A 20,206-nucleotide genomic window follows, 5' to 3' on the forward strand; every position below is an offset into this window, starting at 1 on the left:
TCCCTGGCAGTTTCTTTATTTTGCCATAAATTGAACGCAGTTTTGCAGTGGAAAAAATAAATAAAGGAAAGCTGTTGTGTGCAATGCAATACCAGATAAACAAGTGAATGTGACAAAAGTGTAATTATCCAGTGCACTTTTCATGCATTCCATTGTAAGCATTTCCTAGGAAGCTGAAGAATGCACCCCAATAGCCCCTTGGCTGAAGGGTCACACCCCAAAGCAAGTCATTGATGGAAGGAAACTGAATTAGAAATCCCTACATTCTGAAACCTGCAAGGAAAAACCAGCATTTTTAAATACATTTGTTGATGCTCTTTCGGGTAAGATGCGACAATAACTTACATTATATTGACTGACCAGCCTATGCCGACAAGTTAATGACTTAACAAACCAATATAGGCTTGAAACAGTATTTCAGTCATCTTTTTGCGATTAGCAGAGCCAAAAAAGGGTGCAATTATATTTGCGACGTTGTTGGCCCTGAATGGATTAAAAGTATTTAGAAAAGGTGCTGCAGAATTTTGCAGTCAGTGTTTCTACCAGCTTTGAGCAAAATGGGTGAGTTGGGAGCACAGGTTTGATCCTGAACAGGAGACTTCGCGAACACCGGCACTATCCATTTTGACAAGGCCCTCTTCTGAACCACTTTACTATTCATTGCCCCTCAAAACCCAATAAAGAACTGCCCATTGATTTAAGATGCCCTGTGCCACCTTGGGGTAAAGATGCCACTCGTGGTTCGCCAGACAACGCCTGCTTAACTCGTCTTTTCTGGCATTCAAGAACCGTGCTAGGTGGTTGGCATCCAGGAAGAAGTCTTGTTCCTGTCACTTCCAGTGACCTAGAGCTTGTGTCTCAAGGCCCAGAACCTCACTCCATCCTGCTTGTTGCAGTACCACACGCAGAGATGTTGTCCCTGAGAACCTGTATCAGCATCCCCTTGACAGACGGAAGGAATGATTTTCTGAATATCCTTGGCTTGCTGTGGTGGTGGGTGCAGGGATAGTAAAAACTTTGTACATCACTGTGTCCAGTAAAGACCCAAAGAATTAAATCCTCTGTGAGGAGGTCATCAGTGGCTTTGGTTCACGGATAGAAAACCCCCAAAAAGTCAAGAAGCTGGCCACTGCCTGGAGGTGATCCACGACTGACTGCGGTGAACCAGCCTTCAGCAGTCAATCTCGCTGAGGTACGGGAATAAATGCACTCCCGACCTTTGAACATAAGCTGCGATCACTGCTATCACTTTCGTGAACACATGCGGGGCTAGGGCAAGACCAAAGGGGTGCATGGTAAACTGAAAGTGTTCCTGTCCTACCTTGACCCACAGGTAGCGCCTATGAAACTGCCGGATGGGTATATGAAAATACACATACTGCAATTCCGAAGACACCATCAAGTCTTCTGGGTCAAGAGCAAACACAATCTGAGCCAATGTGAGCATCTGGAATTTGTCCTTCTGTAGAAAGATATTCAGCAGGAGAAGGTCCGGAATGGGCCTGAGGCCCTCATTGTTTTTTCGAGGCAAGGAAATACCATAACAACTCCGGTATTCCTCTATGTCCAGAACCAGATCAATGGCACCTATGGAGAGCAAAAGAAGTACCTCCTGCATCAGAATTTTCAAGGGCTCTTCCAAAGTCTGTTCTGGTGTTGGAGGTAAATGGGGAGGGGAGGAAACAAAGGATAACGCATAGCCCTTTGAACTATATGTAAAACCTATTTTTCTGATCAAATTCGTCTCCAATCATGGAGGAAATGCTGGATCCAAACCCCCTCATGCCCCACCGACCTGGAATGTTTACTCAAGGACACGGTAAAGCTTGGTAGCCACTGCACAAGGCAGGAGCTGTTGCAGAACTGCTGTCCCTACCTCCATGTACTTTGCCTGCCAGTACAATGTCCACAGCTACAAAGAGACTAATCTGTGTGCTCCACCACCAGTGGGATGGCTACATGTCTATAGGCAAGCTCCCTGAAGAAACCTCCGAGCTTACGACTACTGACCCCAGCAAAACCATTTCCCCACCAGTTACCTAAGGAACGTGCTACGGTTTGGCTGTCTTTAAACATCTCTAGAGCACAGACTGCCCAAATTGTGGATCTATTAAAGGGCATGTCCTTAAAGGATGCAGGTATGTCGCCCTGAAAATCTAGTAGACCTCATCCACGCAGCCCTCTTAAACAACACTTATCTTTATAACTGTAATGTATTCATATTAGTAAGGAAATTACCATATATTTGAAAACATTGATCATTAACCTATACATTTGCTAGTATTTCTGGGTTACCTTCATTTGAAACTAGATAACTAAAAACTTCCTTTGTAAAGATGAAAGCATGAAATAGGTTTATAATATATGGGATACTGCAAGCGCTATATAAACGTCAGTCTCTAATTTTTTTTATAATTAGCGACTTTTGATGCACCGAAAAGACATCAGAATTCAACTATTATAAGGTTATTACAGTTGAGTTCTGACATCACAATGTCTGTTGCCAGAGCCAGTAGCCGAGGTGAAACGCAAGCCAGGGAGAATAATTAAAGCACCGGTTTAAACCAACAAATGGAACGTTGCTTTTCTTTCTTCTGCTGTATTTTAATAGCTTACAATGACAAGCAGAGAGAATATGTTTAGATTTTGCACTCCTTTGATAGAGAAAAGCTAGATCCTTTTTGAATGTTTCTACACATTCTGAGTTACTGCAGCTTTTTTTTTTTAACTGATTTGTATTGAACGGTTTCTAATATCTGCTTGCAACAAATATCTAACAGATTTTTGATGTGTTTAATTTTGCACTAGAGGTTTTATTTTTATTGTTCATGTTTGCAAACATGCTTGGTCTTTCATATGAAAGAGCTACACACCAAGGTTTTAAGTAGTTTGTGGGAAAGGTTATGGTGTGACCATGTATTATTATGGGATAAAGTACCCCCTGGTGTACATGATAAGGACACTGCAAATCACCTCGAAGTTCCATAACCTTACAAAGGAACTCTGCCAACGGCCTCGTTCCCCTAAATGGTTATGGAGCTTCTCTGTAACTTGCAATATCCTTATAATGTATGACAGGGTATACTTTATCCCTAATATCTCACTGTAATAGTTATTATATCACGTGTTCTCTTATACTAGGTAGTGTTAAAGCCTCTCATTGTTTTATTCATTTTCCCCAGGGCAATGTTTTTCAACCAATGGTAAAGATAAATACAGAGTGAACGGGATCAGTAAACATGCACCAGATACTACTAGATCTACACTAGTATGCACCAAGCACAACCTGATAGATACACCGGGCCTTCAGTAAATGCCCTTGCAAAAAAAGGATATGACCCTCATACAGACTTGCAGACAATGAAAGCAAGTCTTCTGCAAGCACAAAGTATGCATAATTCACAAAGTCCACCACAAAAAAAAAAAATCAAGTTTGAGAAAGGCTGCATTGCGCAAACACAACAATTTGCTCTATTAGAAGATAGAACAATGAATATGTGTTTAAAGAGGTAGAACATTCAAAGACTTCCAGTTCTATATTTCAAATTCGAAGAGTTACAGTTCCATATTTCATATGCATGTGCGTAGACAGGCAATGCAATAGGGAACACTCCAATGAAGAAAGGCCTCCAAGCTTCAAGACTCAAAACACTAAGTATGATCAGATCACCACCACACTCCACAAACAACACTGGCTCGCCATGCAAGTTGGAAACACCTTCGAAATCTACTGAGCTGTATTCAAGAATTCCTCCCCCAACTCACCACCCTAGAGAACAGGGAAGATTAAGAATTCAGGATATTGAACACTGAACACGCTGCCAAGCAAAACACAAACAAATGCATGAAGGACCATACCAGGTAACTCCAACCCAATGCAAACAGGACAAAGACCTTCACTATTACACTTCATGAAGAAACTGAAAAATCTCTTCTTAAAGAAACACCACATCATGAGGTAATCCCGCCAATGGCTTACCCGCATGGACACCAACATGCAAGCAAGTCTTAACGGCCGTAAAACTGTACCCTCCTTCTAATGTACAGTGCTCTGTCTCAATTGCGGCTGGCAGGGAATGGGAGTGAGGGGGAACAAAATATAAAAAAAAGAAAAACCACTTGCCTCCTCACGGCGCCATCTCCTCCGCCGTTGCCCTGCTTCCTGACAAGTGCTGGAAGCAGGAAGCACATAGGCTCCCCTAAGTCAACCACGATGCTGCTGTCACCATAACAACAGTGTTGTGATTGGCCAGCTCCCTGTGGTTCAGCGCTCAGATGGGTACTGGGAGCCTGTGCATGTTCTCCATGCAAGCTGTGTATTACAGCCCACTGGAGATCATGCTAAGTGCACATGATTGTTTGGCCGGCCCAAGACGGTAGGCCAAACTATCATGCGCACTTATTGTGGACAAATCACTCCTCCCTTGGCTTTGATATCAGCCCAGCCCCGCCCCAACCCAGACCGATAGCTACGAAAAATAAAATTGATAATAACTATGTTATTATCATTTTCTTTCTTTTTTTTTCCTGCTCAGAGAGCAGTGGGGCGATGCTTCTCCGACCAAGCAGAGCAGTCGCTCCTGCTCTGTTTTAGAACTATGATCATGCACATAAATACCGCCAGACGCTTTTATCATTCCATCAAGGCGACATTGTTGCAATGCTTTACAAACTGCTTTGCATCTGCAAAATTAACTAAAAGGTATTTTACACATTGAAATATGGCCAATTTGTGTACAGAAGGACCAGGATGGGTGACTTGGGTGGGGAAACTATGTATTTGACCTGAAAAATCCCTGAATGCTACATACAAACATGTGTAACTGTAGCATCTTGTGCATGTGACTGTGTGCAATTACTCCTTTTTGTGACTGTGCACATTTCTCACTGAGTCCCAAAGCAATTGTTTACTTTGTCTTCTTTACGGCATGAAGGCCCAGCTTTGCCAGGTCAATGCTAAGGACACAGGGGGGAATAACCCACTATGAGTTTGAGAGTTTTAACCTTTCTTCTCCTTTGGAGGCCAGACCTGGTACCAAAAGACTGCTGGGAGGTTGAACAGGTGAAGGGTTATATATGTATCTTATGAGATCAATGCTGCCCTAATCACACTAGGCATTAAAGCAACAGTAAGCAACCAAGACTCTGAGAGTTCCAATCAAAAAGCTTTAACTATGAGCAGTTGTGTCTTAAACTAGACTTTGGAGTGACTGACTAACGGACTGCTAGGAATAGGGCATTCTGACCTGCTCGAAAAAAACATGGATAAATCCGAATTAGTGAGAAAACCAAATCCAAGTATGATATAATATGGTTAATTACTGCACTACATTTCTTCTTTACTTAATGCCTACTCGGACCGCATTTATGTGTGCCGGGCAAATGGAAAGCTGGGCACAAGGGTGGCGGGGAGTGAGTGGCATGGAGGGGTCGGGAAGCAGGATAACTGCTTTCTGGGAGAACACTCCAGATGGTCTACACATCAGTAGTGCCTTATCTGAACTGTTCCATGGGCAGCTCTTCATTTCCCCTCCAACAAAGACAACTACTCGGAAAAGAGGTGTGAATTGGGCCTTTTTGAGGACTCTTAGCTTTGGGCCTAGAAAGTCGACTCGGAACTAAATTCTATTTCACCACCACACAAAATATTACACAGTATTATGCAGGACTAGCCACCGTTAGAAGATGGGGCCAAAAAGATGTTGTGCAACTTGAATACAAATGTTATTATTCCAATCTATTCATATGTTAGCATGTAGAACCAAACATGTGGCTACCAGACTGTAAACACACATGCTGTCCTGACAATGCAAGAGGCACAGAGAAATGTAAAATGCTAAAAAGAAATTAAAATAGGATAATCAGCTGGGCGTTTGGTACCCATTAGCTTTAAAGCATAACTTGCTTTTTGGCCCTCAGTGCCAGCTCATAACTTGCTAATGTATTCATTCTGTAATTGCTATCACTGAGTAACATCTATCCCAGACAACACTCTGCGCCTCTTGGAACAAAAATATTGCTTGTGTTCGGGGCTGGATTGCATAACAGCGCTTGGGCGCCAGGCCAACCCCTCCAAACGGATCCATACTGCTCTGCAACAGGAAAAACAACAACTTGTTCGTAGCTACGGCTGCTCAATCAGGGACAGGAGCGCGCTGGAACAGAATTTGTTTATCCTGTTTCCTTTTCACACAGAATTTGTTATGGAACCCACCATCACAAAAAAAGGCTACCCAGAGTCGTGCTGAGGAAGTTTTCTGCACTCGGCTTTCCATGGTTTGTCGCGTTCATGAGCAGAGGGAGAGACAAGGGGAACACCCTCATGAGTGCAACGAGAATGCACAGTCACAGACCGGAAACTCCCAGACCTGGCTGGATCAGAACCAGTAACCACAGACGCCACCTGTGCATGCTGGGGAGCGGATCTGTCACTGTCGAACGTTGCGAGTTTCCTGCAGCAACCACCGTACGCAACCCCATTATCATCAGACATTAGTGTGCGATGGGGAGGGGGGCGAGGGCACGTTCTTTACGGGCGCGCGCGAAGCACCAGGCCCGGTCATTAGCACGGGAGTGTCAGAAGCTTTGGCGGGAAGCGAAGCCTGGTGGCAGCGCGAGCAGATGCCGTGCCCCGAGGCAGCTCATTCCAGACAACTAGACTGTGACAAGTTATACCAAACATGGTGCGTGCCTGCCTGCGAGGAAAAACACGGGTCTGTTTACTCATGCTGCTGCGGTGAGACATTCGGGGAGCAGGGGAGGGCTGCAGGTCACTGCTCGAGGAGTCACGTGCATTCGGCATGGTTAACGAGGCCTGAATCAATAACCAGACAATGCAACGAGTGAAGTGAACAGAGGACTACATGGCGAGTCTTTCTTGATGGGTTTGCGTGCTTATCTCCAGCCGCTTTCAAAGCGCTTGAAACGGGGCGCAATCTTTTTGTCCAGGCTTTGCTGAGGTTTTGGTCTGTAGTGCGCGGGCCCGCTTTTGGTTTTTCTTTCAGCTTTACTGCTAGTAGCAGCAAGCTTGGAAAACTGCACCTGGAAGCAGTTAGAGAACAATCAAGTTGGTTGAATGTCAGAATATTTGAGAACAAAATTACCACCGTAGGTACATAATCATGGTTTAAATATTGTTTACAAAAATATCGCTCCACTGGGTGTAGATTTTCTATTATTAACTCCTTCCCTGCTCATGACGGAACCACTCCGTCATGAGCCACGGGCGCCGTGTGTTCATGACGGAGTGGTTCCGTCATGCTGCGGCCGTTGGCGGCAGCTCCGCCCACGCGGCACTGATTCCCCGCCTGTGCGGGCGATCAATGCAAGTGGGCGGAGTTGTGACGGAACCACTCCGTCATGAGCACAGCGGGCCCCTGGCTCATGACGGAGTGGTTCCGTCACGAGCATGGCGGCGCCGCAAACCCCCCAAACACCCCCAGCGCCGCGGCGAAGGGGTTAACTCAAAATGGGACTATATTTTTAGAAACTAGGTTTACGACACCATATTCTTGTCGGGTGATATTTAGGCACCAACATTTCGGTATCAGGCAGCCTGTGTTCATGTGTGGTAATCAGCTCACAGTTCATCTTCCACCATTAAGAGTTTTTGCAAGAGCACTGCAGTTCCTACAATTCAGTGTCTGGAGGAGAGTTCTTAACTCTATTTTAGCTGTATTGAGGTAGAACAGTTTCCTCTCTCAATCTTCCTGAAACAAATACATTATATATGTCTTTAATCTTACATGCAGGTGGATCTCTTCACTCATTCTGAATAGAGTGGAGTTTCACCCAAACAGGTGTTCAATCAGAGATGTGGAAACAGGCAGGAGATGTTGAGTAGACCCTAAGACACCAATGAAAAATCAAAGGACCTGTACTTCAAAATAACCAAGACCAGTCACCAAACTAAGTAAAATGCGACCTATTTTGCATAATAGGTGTATCTGTAGATTGCAGGTTCATTAGAGCCAGTTGTCTTGGTGTTACTGACACACCATATTTGTTGTTACCCAGCTCAACAGCACTTATTTTATCGAGCTCAGATGGTCGAGTGGCCTTAGTGGGATTCGAGCTTCCCAGATCCCTGGGGAGGATGCAATAGTCCAAATACCACCATGCTTGCAGATACTTTAATCTCCTTTCACGGACACCTCTCATCTGCTTACTCCATACCCAAAACATGACCTAACCTCCGTGATTAAGAATTTTGCATAAAGCAGAAGACAAAATATACCCCAGCCAACAACATTCCCAGAATCAGTAGTAACTCCGGTAACGTGTCAAATGCCATGAGGGAGACTTTGGGCCAGTTCTGCTTTTCACTCAAGCATTAAGCAGACAGACTTGCATTTTCATTTTAAAGCATCGGCACGAAACCTATCTTGCTTAGAGCGGTTGGCTGTGAAACCAGGATTAGGTAAAAGTCACCATCATGGCATGGAGAGAGTTCACAGTTCTGCAATAGGAGAGAAGAGCTTTTGGCATACACCAACAAGACGCACTTCATAACTGGTATTGGGGAAGAAACTGATGGACAATGAGTTATTGGACACTGTATCGCAATGCGAGTCTGGGCTTATGCAGGAATGAACAGTGAATTTACCTTGCCAGAAATACCCCGCAAAGATTAATCTAGGATCGCAAGATCCGACCTCTACTTCAGAGAACAAACCATTGAGGAAACACGAAACCAGCCGATACCAGTCTGTACTCAGAGACATAGGGAATCATACAGGCCAAATACATCAATGGAGCGCTCAATCAAACCAAGAAAATATTTATCATTGACTTTGAACCATACAACTTTCGTGCCATGAAAAACAACCAAACATAACGTTGAAACTCGACATGAAGTATTAAAATCCAAATTTGTCAAAATTAATGAATCAATTGTCAAGTCTCAAGAACCACCTCTCCCTCCACCTGTTCCCCACACTGTTACAATCTCCCTTCCCCTCACTCAAACCACTCCAGACCATCAAGACAATGCACCTGGCAACTGATACAAAAGAACAGAACTCACCCACGGACCTTTGATCAGTTTCCTGCTTCAAACATTTCCTTCCTACATTTGCAGCAGACACAGACATACATGATAAGTGCTTCCCTCTGCTCAGGAGTTATACTCCGCTCTCTATAATATGCCATTCTTAAACCCTCCCCAAAAACAAATGCGGACCCTATTCAACATATTTTTTGCGTATGCCCAAAGTTATTAAAAGAACAGAAGTCACTATTAAATGTACTACTGAATAGTATGAACATTCAAACTTGTAGAGAAGCTGTAATTACCTGGCTCGGCGGGGCCTCAATCCCCCTAATATGCAGGGTGGTAAAACTTTTAAATGTGTATTTAAAGGAAATTGGTTGAAACTCTGTGGAGAGCGAAATAGATTTTTTAAAACTAATGGACAACCATAAAAATTCCGAAAAGCAAAATGCCGTCTTATATATGGGTTGTTACAAAGACATGGACTTTCCAAATCTCTATTTTAAATTAATTTTTAAATAATTGTTGCACAAAAGTAGTTTGTAGATTAACTGTGTAAAAATTCCACTAACGATTTTATTTGTTTATACAAGTATGTAGTAGTACTACTTAAAAATGTAATGGTTTTTGTTTTTAAAAGACCGATCACTTAAATAAATTGAAACTGCGGACACTAGGATCCTGTCAAATTACCACCCAATCTCCAACCGTCTACTTCCCATTTCTGAGAAGCATTATCGAAAAAGATGAAGACAACTTCAAGAATGTGTACGACTAAATCGCCTCCTTCAGGATCATCAATCTGGGTTTAGACTTGCTAAAGTCACTGAATCAGACACAGCCAAAATAACAGATACGCTCCTTTCCTTTTCTGAAAGCAACAAAGCCCCTTTTACTCCTCATCCTCTCTGCAGACTAAGATACTATTGACCAAACAATGCTGGCGGAAAAGCTAAATCTGATCGGAGGGAATATCTGCATCTGTTTTGGACCTGGTCTTTATTTTCGAACCAAAGTCAAAAAGCCAGGATCTGGTCAGTTGCACCGTGCACTAGCCCAGGGCCTCGCGGCATTCCACAATGGTCATCATCCCTCTCTTGCCTTTTGCTCAAGGTTTAATTGTGTCCAAGGCCCCCGTTACTTAATTAACCGCAAGTCAGCAATGAAATGCATATTGATGATATTCAAATCCGCTTCTAGCTAGACAACCATTATCATAAATCCACCAACATCAGCTCATGCTTGGACCATGTGCTCCTTTGGTTTGGGGATCTTTTTGACTCAGAACGATCACTTGCACCCAAGTCAACAATATAGTTAAAGGCACCAACTTCCAGCTGTTTGTACTCTGCAGAATCCTCTCACTTCTCAAAAATAATCCCAAGGAGATACTGACATGAAATCTGGACATCCACATCATGCAACCAGACCTCCCTAAGAAACTCATTGCCAGTCTACAAAGGCTGCAGGACCAAACAACCACATTAGGCGTACATTTTTTGTTGAAGGTGACCACATCAAACTAACTCTAAAGGCTCGCCACTGGCTCCCATCAGAAACCAGGAACTAATAGGTTTCCAGATCTCTATTAAAAATAAAAACACACGGGGGAGAGGGCTCGCCGGATCAAGACTGAGGGACTAATATTAGGCCTCGCTCGGGACAAAACTGATGCCACTTTTGACTATACGTCGGATTGCTTAAGTTCCCCTCCTATGGAGGTTGTGTGGGGTCTCTTGGGGGTTCTCCCTCCTCCTCTGGGGGTCTAGTTAGTTTAACTATCTATGGGGCGACAGGCACACTGCACGTTGGGGGGGCTGTCTGGGCTCATGCAGGGGTGCAGGGAGGGGGGAGTTTTGTTGGGGTGGGTGGGCAGGGATGGGGTGTTGTTCGTTATTATCACAAGGCAACCCTTTTTTTGTGTTGGTTCTACTGTGCTCTCCGGGGGACGAATGATGGTTTCTGTGTATGATGGGGGGTAGGGAATTAACTTTGTTGTCTTGGAACGTCAATGGACTGGGGGACAGGATCAAACGAGGTGTGGTCCTACAGTATCTGAAGCGACTCTCGCCTGATGTGGTCTTCCTGCAGGAGACACACCTTATTGGCAATTCCTTCTGCGCCATGAATCGGCGTGGCTACCGCCTCGTGGCCCACTCGGGCTTCACGTCAGGCTCGAGGGGTGTGGGTATCATGGTAAAGAACTCGCTCCCGTTAGAAATTGATGAGGTGCTCCACGATGACAGGGGACGTTACACTGTCTTGGTGGGGAGAATGGAGGGCAAAGTGGTTGTCTTTGTGTCAGTGTACGTCTCACCGGGGTTGCAGTCGACCACCTTTGCAGATCTGGGGCGCCTCCTCCTTAGCCTTCCGGGGGGGCTTCTGGTGGTGGGGGGGGATTTCAACGCGGTGGTTTCTGGGACTGTGGATCGTCACCCCCCTAGGGACCTCCCCCGGGCACAGGCGTGGCTATCCGGCCTCTTGGATACACTGGGATTGGTGGACTGCTGGCGCTTAAAACATCCCACGCAGCTGCAATACACCTTCCACTCGGGGGCCCATGGTAGTCTCTCACGGCTTGATTATATCCTTGTCCCGGCGGCCCATGTCGGGAGGGTGGGGGAGGTGCGCCATTTGGCACGGGGTATCTCGGACCACTCCCCGCTATTGTTGCATTTTGATGTCTTTCCGAGGGCTGAGAGCAGGGTGGTCCCAATCAATTCCTGGTACCTGCGCGACCCCACCATTCGCGCTGACTTGATTAAATCCCTCCAGCGCTATTTTGAGGAGAATGTGGGGTCAGTGCCTTCAGCTATCTCCCTGTGGGAGGCCTTCAAAACAGTACTTAGAGGGGAGGCCCTATCCCTTATTTCCCACGCCCGGAGGCGCGAGCGGGAGGAGGTGACCCGGGTGGAGGCTGAAATAGCTGAGCTGGAGGGTAATCTAGAAGATGGGGTGACGGATACTGCACTACATGTCCTCCAGCTCAAACAGGCGGCTTATAGGGCCCTCGTTACGGATGCGGCCAGGGGCCTTAGTAGAGAGCAACAGGGGCGACTGTATGATGTGGGTGATAAGGCTGGTAAACTGATAGCGTGGTTGGATAAAAAGGAGAGAGCGAATCGTGTGGTCCCGCTGATTGAGAAAACGAATGGTGTGTGTGTAACTGAGCCAGAAGAAATTGTCTCCTGTTTCACGGAGTATTTCCGCGAGGTGTATTCCCCGGTCTCTTCTTGCTCGGAAGGGGATTCCCGTGCCCTGCTCAGGGATATCGCGCTGCCTTCCCTGTCCGGGGAGGACAGGGTGTCGCTGGACGCCGCTCCCACCTCCGACGAAATCGCCCTCGCCATACGCTCGGTCGCTTCTGGCAAGGCCATGGGCCCGAACGGTATCCCTATCAAGCTGTATAAGCTGCGACCGGATACATTGGCGCCTCACCTCCGCGCAATGTTCCTCGCGGCCCACTCGCTGGGCTCCCTCCCGCTTGACCAGCGTCTGGCTACAATCGTGGTGATCCACAAGGAAGGGAGACCTCGGGATCGGGTTACTTCTTATCGGCCTATCTCACTACTGAATGCGGAGCCCAAAATTCTCGCCAAGGTACTCGCCAATCGGCTGGTCGGTGTGGTGGGAGATCTGGTTCATCAGGACCAGTCTGGCTTTATTCCCCATCGCAATACAGCCCTTAATCTGCGCCGTTTGCATGGGGTGCTTGCGCGCGTCCCATTTATACGGGAACCGGCCATTTTGGCGTCCTTAGACGCCACCATGGCGTTTGACACGCTTGAGTGGCCATACATCTGGGCGATGCTTGCGAAGTTCGGATTTGGCCCAGGATTCATCAGTTGGGTCAAATTGTTGTATGCGGGCCCATTGGCGCAGGTGGTCGTGAACGGAAGAGTATCGGCCCCGTTTGAGCTGGGCCGGGGCACGCGACAGGGCTGTCCCTTGTCGCCGCTTCTTTTTGCGCTTGCCTTGGAGCCCCTGGCGGAGTGGCTGCGGTGGGAGCCTTCCATCCGTGGTCTCCGTTGGACCCCCGAGTATGAGGACCGCGTATCCCTATACGCTGATGACATCCTTCTGTACCTAGCCTCCCCACGTAAATCACTTATAGTGCTAGTTGATGTTTTACACTCGTTTGGTCGTAACTCCGGTCTCGTCATCAACTGGGCTAAATCGTGTGTGTATGTTCTCTCTGGGGAGGCTCCTATTCTCCCGCGGGGCTGTCCGATCCAGATCGCCCCGCAGGGATTTCGGTACCTGGGTGTCTTCATTACTCTGGACCCGGAGGCCCGGTATGAACGGAATCTGCTTCCCCCCCTCCAGCGTCTGCGGGTAGATGTCGCACGCTGGCGGCGCCTGCCGCTTTCGCCGCTCGGCCGGGCGGCATTGTTCAAGATGATGTCTCTGCCGCGTTCTCTGTACGCTTTGCAGAACACTATGGACTTGGTCCCGGCGCGCTACTTCCGTGAGGTGGAGAGTCTGCAACGCCGCCTGTTCTGGGACGGGAGGCCGCGCATTGCTCTGGCTAAGCTGACGCTCCCATGGTTTGACGGGGGGATTGCCCTCCCGGATATTAAGCGGTACTATTGGGCCTCCCAGCTCGCTGCCATTAACCATGGCTTCTACGGGCCCGCCTTAAACCCGGCATTTGAAATGGACAAGATGCTCCTGCCAGGTGGCGACTACAATCGAGCGCTCTACTCTAGCGCGCCCGACGCTCGTCTGACGGGCCCCACGCGTGTCATGGTGCAAGTCTGGCACGCGGCCAATGCAGCTATGGGGTGGAAGGACCGTTTGACCCGGGCATCACCACTATACGCGTCTGAGCGGTTAGGTTCCCTGTGGACCTCTAAGGGCTTCGAGAAGTGGGACATAATAGGTATCAGTAAAGTGGGGGATCTTTGGACGAGGGGAGGATTTAAAACGTTCGATATGCTGCAGGCGGAATTTCAGTTGCAGGGCAGTGAATACTTTCGGTATTTGCAGGTCCGTCATGCGCTGGGCTCCGTCTTCTCGGACGTTGCCTCCATCCCGGAATATTCCCCCCTGGAGGATAGAATGCTGGATGGGCACGTCCCGGACAGCACGATCTCACTTATATACAAAAAGCTCATAAGCGACCGCTCGGGCCTGTTGACTGCCCTTCGTGCGGCTTGGGTTGCCGACGGGCTGGAGTTGGACGACGAGGACTGGACCTCCGCGGTGGCCTCCCCGAAGGAGGTGGCCATACCGGCTCGCCTTCGCTTCGTCCAGCTCAAGATACTCCACCGGGTCTACATGACGGGGCCAAAGCTTCTGCGTATGGGCTATGCTGGAGATGGGTTGTGTAAGCGTGGGTGTGGTGCTTTGGGGACCTTTATGCATATTTTGTGGGAGTGCCCGGAGGTAGAGGGGTTCTGGCGTGGTGTACATGAGGTGCTGCGACTGGTTACGCATGTGGCGCTGTTGCCTGAAGCGAGGAGATGCCTGTTGAATGTGTGGGAACCGGCTGATTACTCGGCGCCGCAGACGTGGTGGGTGTCTCTGGGATATATGATAGCCAAGCGTGATATTGCTCAACTGTGGGGATCCCAGAGGCCCCCGACGGTCTCGGCCTGGAAAGAACACATGGACTGGTGCATGTTTCGCGAAAAGGTGGTGTATGTGGCGAGGGGTAAGCCTGGGACATGGGTGAAAGTATGGGGCCCCTGGAACGCCTACCGAGGGGGTATCTGCGCACCACCGCTGCTGCCTGATGCCTCGCCAGCCCCATCCCCTTAGCCGACTCATTCCCCCGCTGCCGGGCATTGGGTTCCCCCAGTCCTCGCTTTGTTCTCTTCCCCCTCCTCACATTTCTGTGTATAGTTGGGATCCCCCCTCTCGGGGAGCACGTGCTGCTATTTTTGATTGTGGGTTGCCTTGTGGGTGTGGTTTTAATTTTTGTTGTTCTTAATTTAAAATGAAACCGCATAATGGGGCCTGGATGATGTGGCTTTTGACATTGTTACCTACTGAGAAATGCTCCTCCTGTAATACCACGTGTCCCATAAATGTATGTCGTATGTTCCTACCATTGCTAGCGGCCGGCCGGAAGGTTGTGGGCCCATACTTGTATACTTTTAAGACCTGTAATAAACGGTTTCAAAAAAAAAAATAAAAATAAAAATAAAAACACAAGTCAGGAAGCTTAAAGTCCAACTAGCATTTAATGCAAAATAGCAGACAGCCAGCAAAAGACCAAAGAACTGTCATTTTAACTGACTAGGGCTCTTGCTAGTTGGAGCATAGAGCCAAAATTCCTAGAAAAGTTGACTAGTATATATACTTTTACTCAATACAAGTCAATGGAGTTTAATCACGTGACGGAAACTTGTTACTCTCAATAAAAAGAATCCAATGGGCAGGTGGCTTTATCTTCTCCACGAGGAAGTGATCGATTTCCTTGAGAAGAAGATATGATTTACATATACAATACTAGGTTCATTTTCTCCTGAAATCCTGCTTCCACTTCCCAGGCTTGAAAGTGTTGTTCTGCTTCGAAAAATGCAAATGTACAACTGTAAGCCCTATTGTTTCCGAGCCTACCTGGGCCATGAACATTATTATGCATATTCAGTGCCACAGGAAGATTTAAACTATAAAATGACATTCATATTTGATTAACATTTTTGATACATTCTGGGTTATGTACAAAATTCCCAACACTATATCACATAGTAGTATAAGAACATTATACAGGCAAGAATTACTTTTTCACACTGTTCATACAAAAGACTGTGGCAAAGTCCCATAATACCAGTCGAAAAACTGCTCCCCTCTAACTATGCCCAGCTAGAAACCTTTGCTCCTATTCTGCCCACCTGATACATCAGAAATCATTCAAAAGGTTAAAACAAGGAGACAGGTGCCTTGGAAGTCAGGTTCCTAGAATATGGAATGTCCTCAAGCTTTCTTTAAGATCTGATCCCAACCACATACGATTCAGAAACAACTAAAGTGTGAGCTATTTAATTTGTTTGTAACTGAACTCATCACAGTTAGAGTGGCGCGACCGAAACACTGGACACTGGCTACAACCATCCGATCAGATTACAGCATGCCTTCGTGGCTTCTCTTTTCATTTTTCTGTACATCGTCATGTCAACACTGCTATGAAACAACTGAAAAACAACATGTTACACTATACCAAACTCAGAAATAAACAAACAGTGCGAAGAAGCCAAGGAATTGACCAATAGACCACTATACTATACCATGAGACCAAACAAAGGCTTCCATTATAAAGGTGCAGCCTGGTGAGGTCTAACTGGTCAAAGAGGTAGATGAAAGGATGAGTTATTATATATTTTTGTCAAAAGTCAAAATAGGCAACATGCAGAATGTGTATCTTTACCTTCCAGGACCATATCTCACATTCACAGTGCTCAAAAGAACAGATGGTGTTTCCTGTAAAACTAAATGACACTGACTGCATATGCCAGTGTGGCCCTTATCAACTTCCAAAACATCTGGAGACGCTAAAACACCACCTCTCCAACCTTGTGACAGAAAAAAGGCTTATAAGTAAACGTGCTTTTTCAATAATGGTCTCAATGCTTTTTTCACAATGCACATGCCCAACAACCGAAGTAAGTAGAAGTATACCAAATGCCGTTGTGACAGCTTTGGACATCATTAACAGCAAGGTGGATGCAACAGGGGCAGTTTGCAGCAGCTTGCCAATGCTGTGGTCCAGGGCTTGTGCATGAACTCAGAACTTCACCACGCAGTCCCTTCGGTCACTTGGAGGGATCAACATGAACAAGAGTTTTGGTACACGACCTGAAGTACCAGAGGTGATACTATCCACTCATCTCCCATCATTGTATTTGCATGTAATCAAGTGTCGCATGCTAGCCTCCAGATGATCGCTCTTTCCAGCATAGCGCTTCATAGAAGACTTTATTACACTAGTGCTGTTTTTATGTTATGTTAGACTCGAGCTGAAAAAATAGCATGTCGATAGAGACTGAGATCATTGGGCCATTTTAAGCTTCATTGGCTCATGGGACTATTCTGTGTGCATTTTTAGAAAGTTCCACTGCCCTATCTTTCCACATCCTGCCAAGGCATGACTTGCCACATAACCTGTTAAGGCAAGGAATGCCAGCCGCTTGGAACAGATCAGCGAAAAGGCATCGGCCTAGAATATACGAAAGAACAGGCGTTCATCTTGTTTTGCTTGGAGCCTGATAATGTGGCAAATGGCCTATAAACATGAGACAGTTTGTTTTTGTTGAGACAATAATGCAACGTGAACCGATTTGAACCAACAATGTTGACAGTAAGGGAAAATATCTGGGGACTGGCGACTTCTCTGGAGGAAGAAATATGGTACACTGTATTTGAAGATAGTTCTGTCCCAGATGTAAAAACAAAGAAACATGCATGAGATTTGAAATGTGTTCCCCGTGCAGATCGCCTGTGACACTAGGACTATAAAGTAACACAACCAACAAGTGGTGAACCTTCTTCAGAGAATGCAGGTTTAGACCCCAGCACAGCTCACTCAGCCTTTCACCTTTCCGTGGTCCATAAAAAGAGTAACACCCAACTGAGAAACATCAACACCTGCTATGGATTGCTATTACTGGTACACATACTATTTAAGGGTTGCTGCGAAGATTGGGAAGCAAAATGAACTCTTTTTTAAATCTAAAGCCTGATCAATTGTTTTTTATGGCATTTTGTTCATTTCTTTACCTACAAAGATAAATCACACAGAGGTTAAAAAAACTGTTGGTATAAAACAATACTACTTCATACAAGTGGAATCTGACATTTCAAATGGCTACACTAACCCTAGCAGGTTTAGGCCCACTATCAAACATACATTAGCCTTTTTAATATTACTTGGTGCAAAGAAGGTAATGGTAGATGTGCAATTTGGTGGACTGTCAGCTTAAAATAAAGCACAACTGAATTTGGATTTTTCAAAACTAAAATTTAGATGCAAGTTATAACAATTGGAAACATTTATTAATAAATCTATACATCTATCTATATCGCTTTATCTATCTCTATCCAACACATTGGTGATACCCATAGTGTACCGATGGGGTTTCAATTGAAAAGGCATTTTTCTTTCTTTATTCGACCTCGTGGACGGTTATGCATTAAATGTGGCACTAAAGTAGAACTTTATTCATTGATTTGAGGGGTGTGGGTTTGGGGGGGGGGGGGGGTGTGAGCCAGAGACTTTACTGTTTAACTAGGCATGTAATTTTTCTCCTGATTTTGCTACCCACTTAGTACTTAAACTCATTTTTGATTTTGCATTTCTCGGTGTTACCCTATTTGCGGACAGCCTTCATGGTATTGACTATACACCATCTTAGATTAATTTTGTAATAAAATCCTTTAAAATATTCCACTTATCTAGAACTAAGTTATTGAGAGTGGGCCCTTTTACCTAACTGATTGCATTTCTGGTAATTTGATGTTTTACCAACTCGAGCCACATTGACTCATGAATTTGAGGTTTGCACCGCCTCCACCTCATCGAATTGTGGGCATTTTGATTGATTTCAATTTTGGGGTGTCAAGATTGTGGGGACGGTCCCCCAGGCCAACTGAAACATTTTTAAAACGTTAATCTGCAGCTTTAAAGGGTTAACGCTTTTGTACATCACTGCTGTTGTAACTGACAGTCAAGATTTGTGAATCAGGTTAATTACATTTTGATTTTTTTTACAACATGTAATTGGCTGGATTAAGGCTGCTTTTTTACTGGCCTTCTTGAAACTCTTTCACGTTGTGGAAATTTGTTTCCCCACAGCCGTAGGGAACTAACCCCAGGGCTGTGTTCCGGGCGTTCCCAGAAATGAAGAAAAAAATCCACTCCTGAGAGAACTGCGCTCAAATGCTGCATGACTTGTGACTCGTTTTAGGTGCTGGATTCGACAACAATATTGTGCTAGACTTAGGAGTCGCTTCCAATTTATGAGTTTCAGGCAATGTAAAAAAACAAAACAAAAATAAACACACAGAAGTGCCAACAAAGTCTGGTTTTGATTAGAACGCGGGAGGCAGAGCATGATCAGGCCCTGTGCCCAAACACCACGGCAGGTTTGGTGCAGGGTCTGGCCTGGCTCTGTGATCAATTTACTGTTCTAGTGGGTGCCCGCCATCTTGGAATGATAAACTCAAACAAACAAAATGTCTGTCGCGTCAGAAAGCATGCATGGACATGCATGGTGATTTTGGGGTCGTCATTAAGCAGATGTCTTTAACGTGCAATAAGGCTGATGTTTAGGATTGGTAATAGCCATTTATTTTCTGTTTTTCGCCAATGCTGAACAGCATTTGCACATTGTCCCACTGATTGTTAGCCTGTTTCCATGTGTATACTGACTGCTCACGGGCTAACAGACAAAGTAATTCATCTGCCCGACACCTTATTTGTCCTAAGGTCAGTGTGTTATTTAATTTCTCTTTTGCTGGTAAAATGGAAATTCTGGTAGACAAAAGCGCAATCCAGACAGACACATGGGATCAGGTCTGACCCATGTGGTATCTCGGATGACCGAAGCGAGATCTCTTCAGACCGAAATGAAAGACAGTCTTCAGCAAACACAAAAGTATTTACTTTGTGAACTGAATACTCGGAGAGTCAGCGTAATGAGTTATTTTGTGTGAGGGGACACAGGTGAGAACACTTTCTTACCAACCCTGCTGAGGAACATGTGTCCTAACAATAATTTAAATGGCCTTTAAGAAGAAGTAATAATGATTGAGCACAAATTGGTAAATTAGGTGATGCTTGTGCCCTCCTCCTAAGGGCATTGTCGCTTTTGCTAATGAGTGGGAAGCCCTAATGTCTGGTGGCAAAACCTATACATACTTTGCCTAGCACAACCCATCCTGGAAATTGAATTTTCATAAACAGGAACAAATCACAAACTTAATAAGAACCACAGTCAACAGGATACATCTAGAAACAAAACTGTCATCTTTGTGGGGAAGACAAAAAGAAAAGTAGTGACTTATGCAAGAGTACTAGGCCAACGAGAAAGACTTCTCAGAAGGTTTGGGTTTCTATGTGGCTCAAGGCTGTAATGCTCTGGTAGGAAGAGCATTTAAAAGAGGCCCAGGCTTAGGAGATACCAATGGGACGTTTGTCTCAATTTCCCAACGGACTAGCACAAAACAGTAATCCTTGCTTACAGTATCAGGGATTAATCTAGGTCTTCA

The 20,206-nt window shown here is 45.7% G+C and overlaps 1 protein-coding gene across 11 annotated transcripts in view; it reads right to left on the reverse strand.

The window, feature by feature from the left end:
• Window positions 1-20,206, reverse strand: part of LIMCH1 (LIM and calponin homology domains 1) — an 860,130-nt gene that overhangs the window by 625,676 nt on the left and 214,248 nt on the right. The gene's annotated exons all lie outside the window — the stretch shown is intronic.

Source organism: Triturus cristatus, chromosome 2_2 (assembly GCF_964204655.1).
Source record: "Triturus cristatus chromosome 2_2, aTriCri1.1, whole genome shotgun sequence".
NCBI classification, from domain to species: Eukaryota; Metazoa; Chordata; class Amphibia; order Caudata; family Salamandridae; genus Triturus; species Triturus cristatus.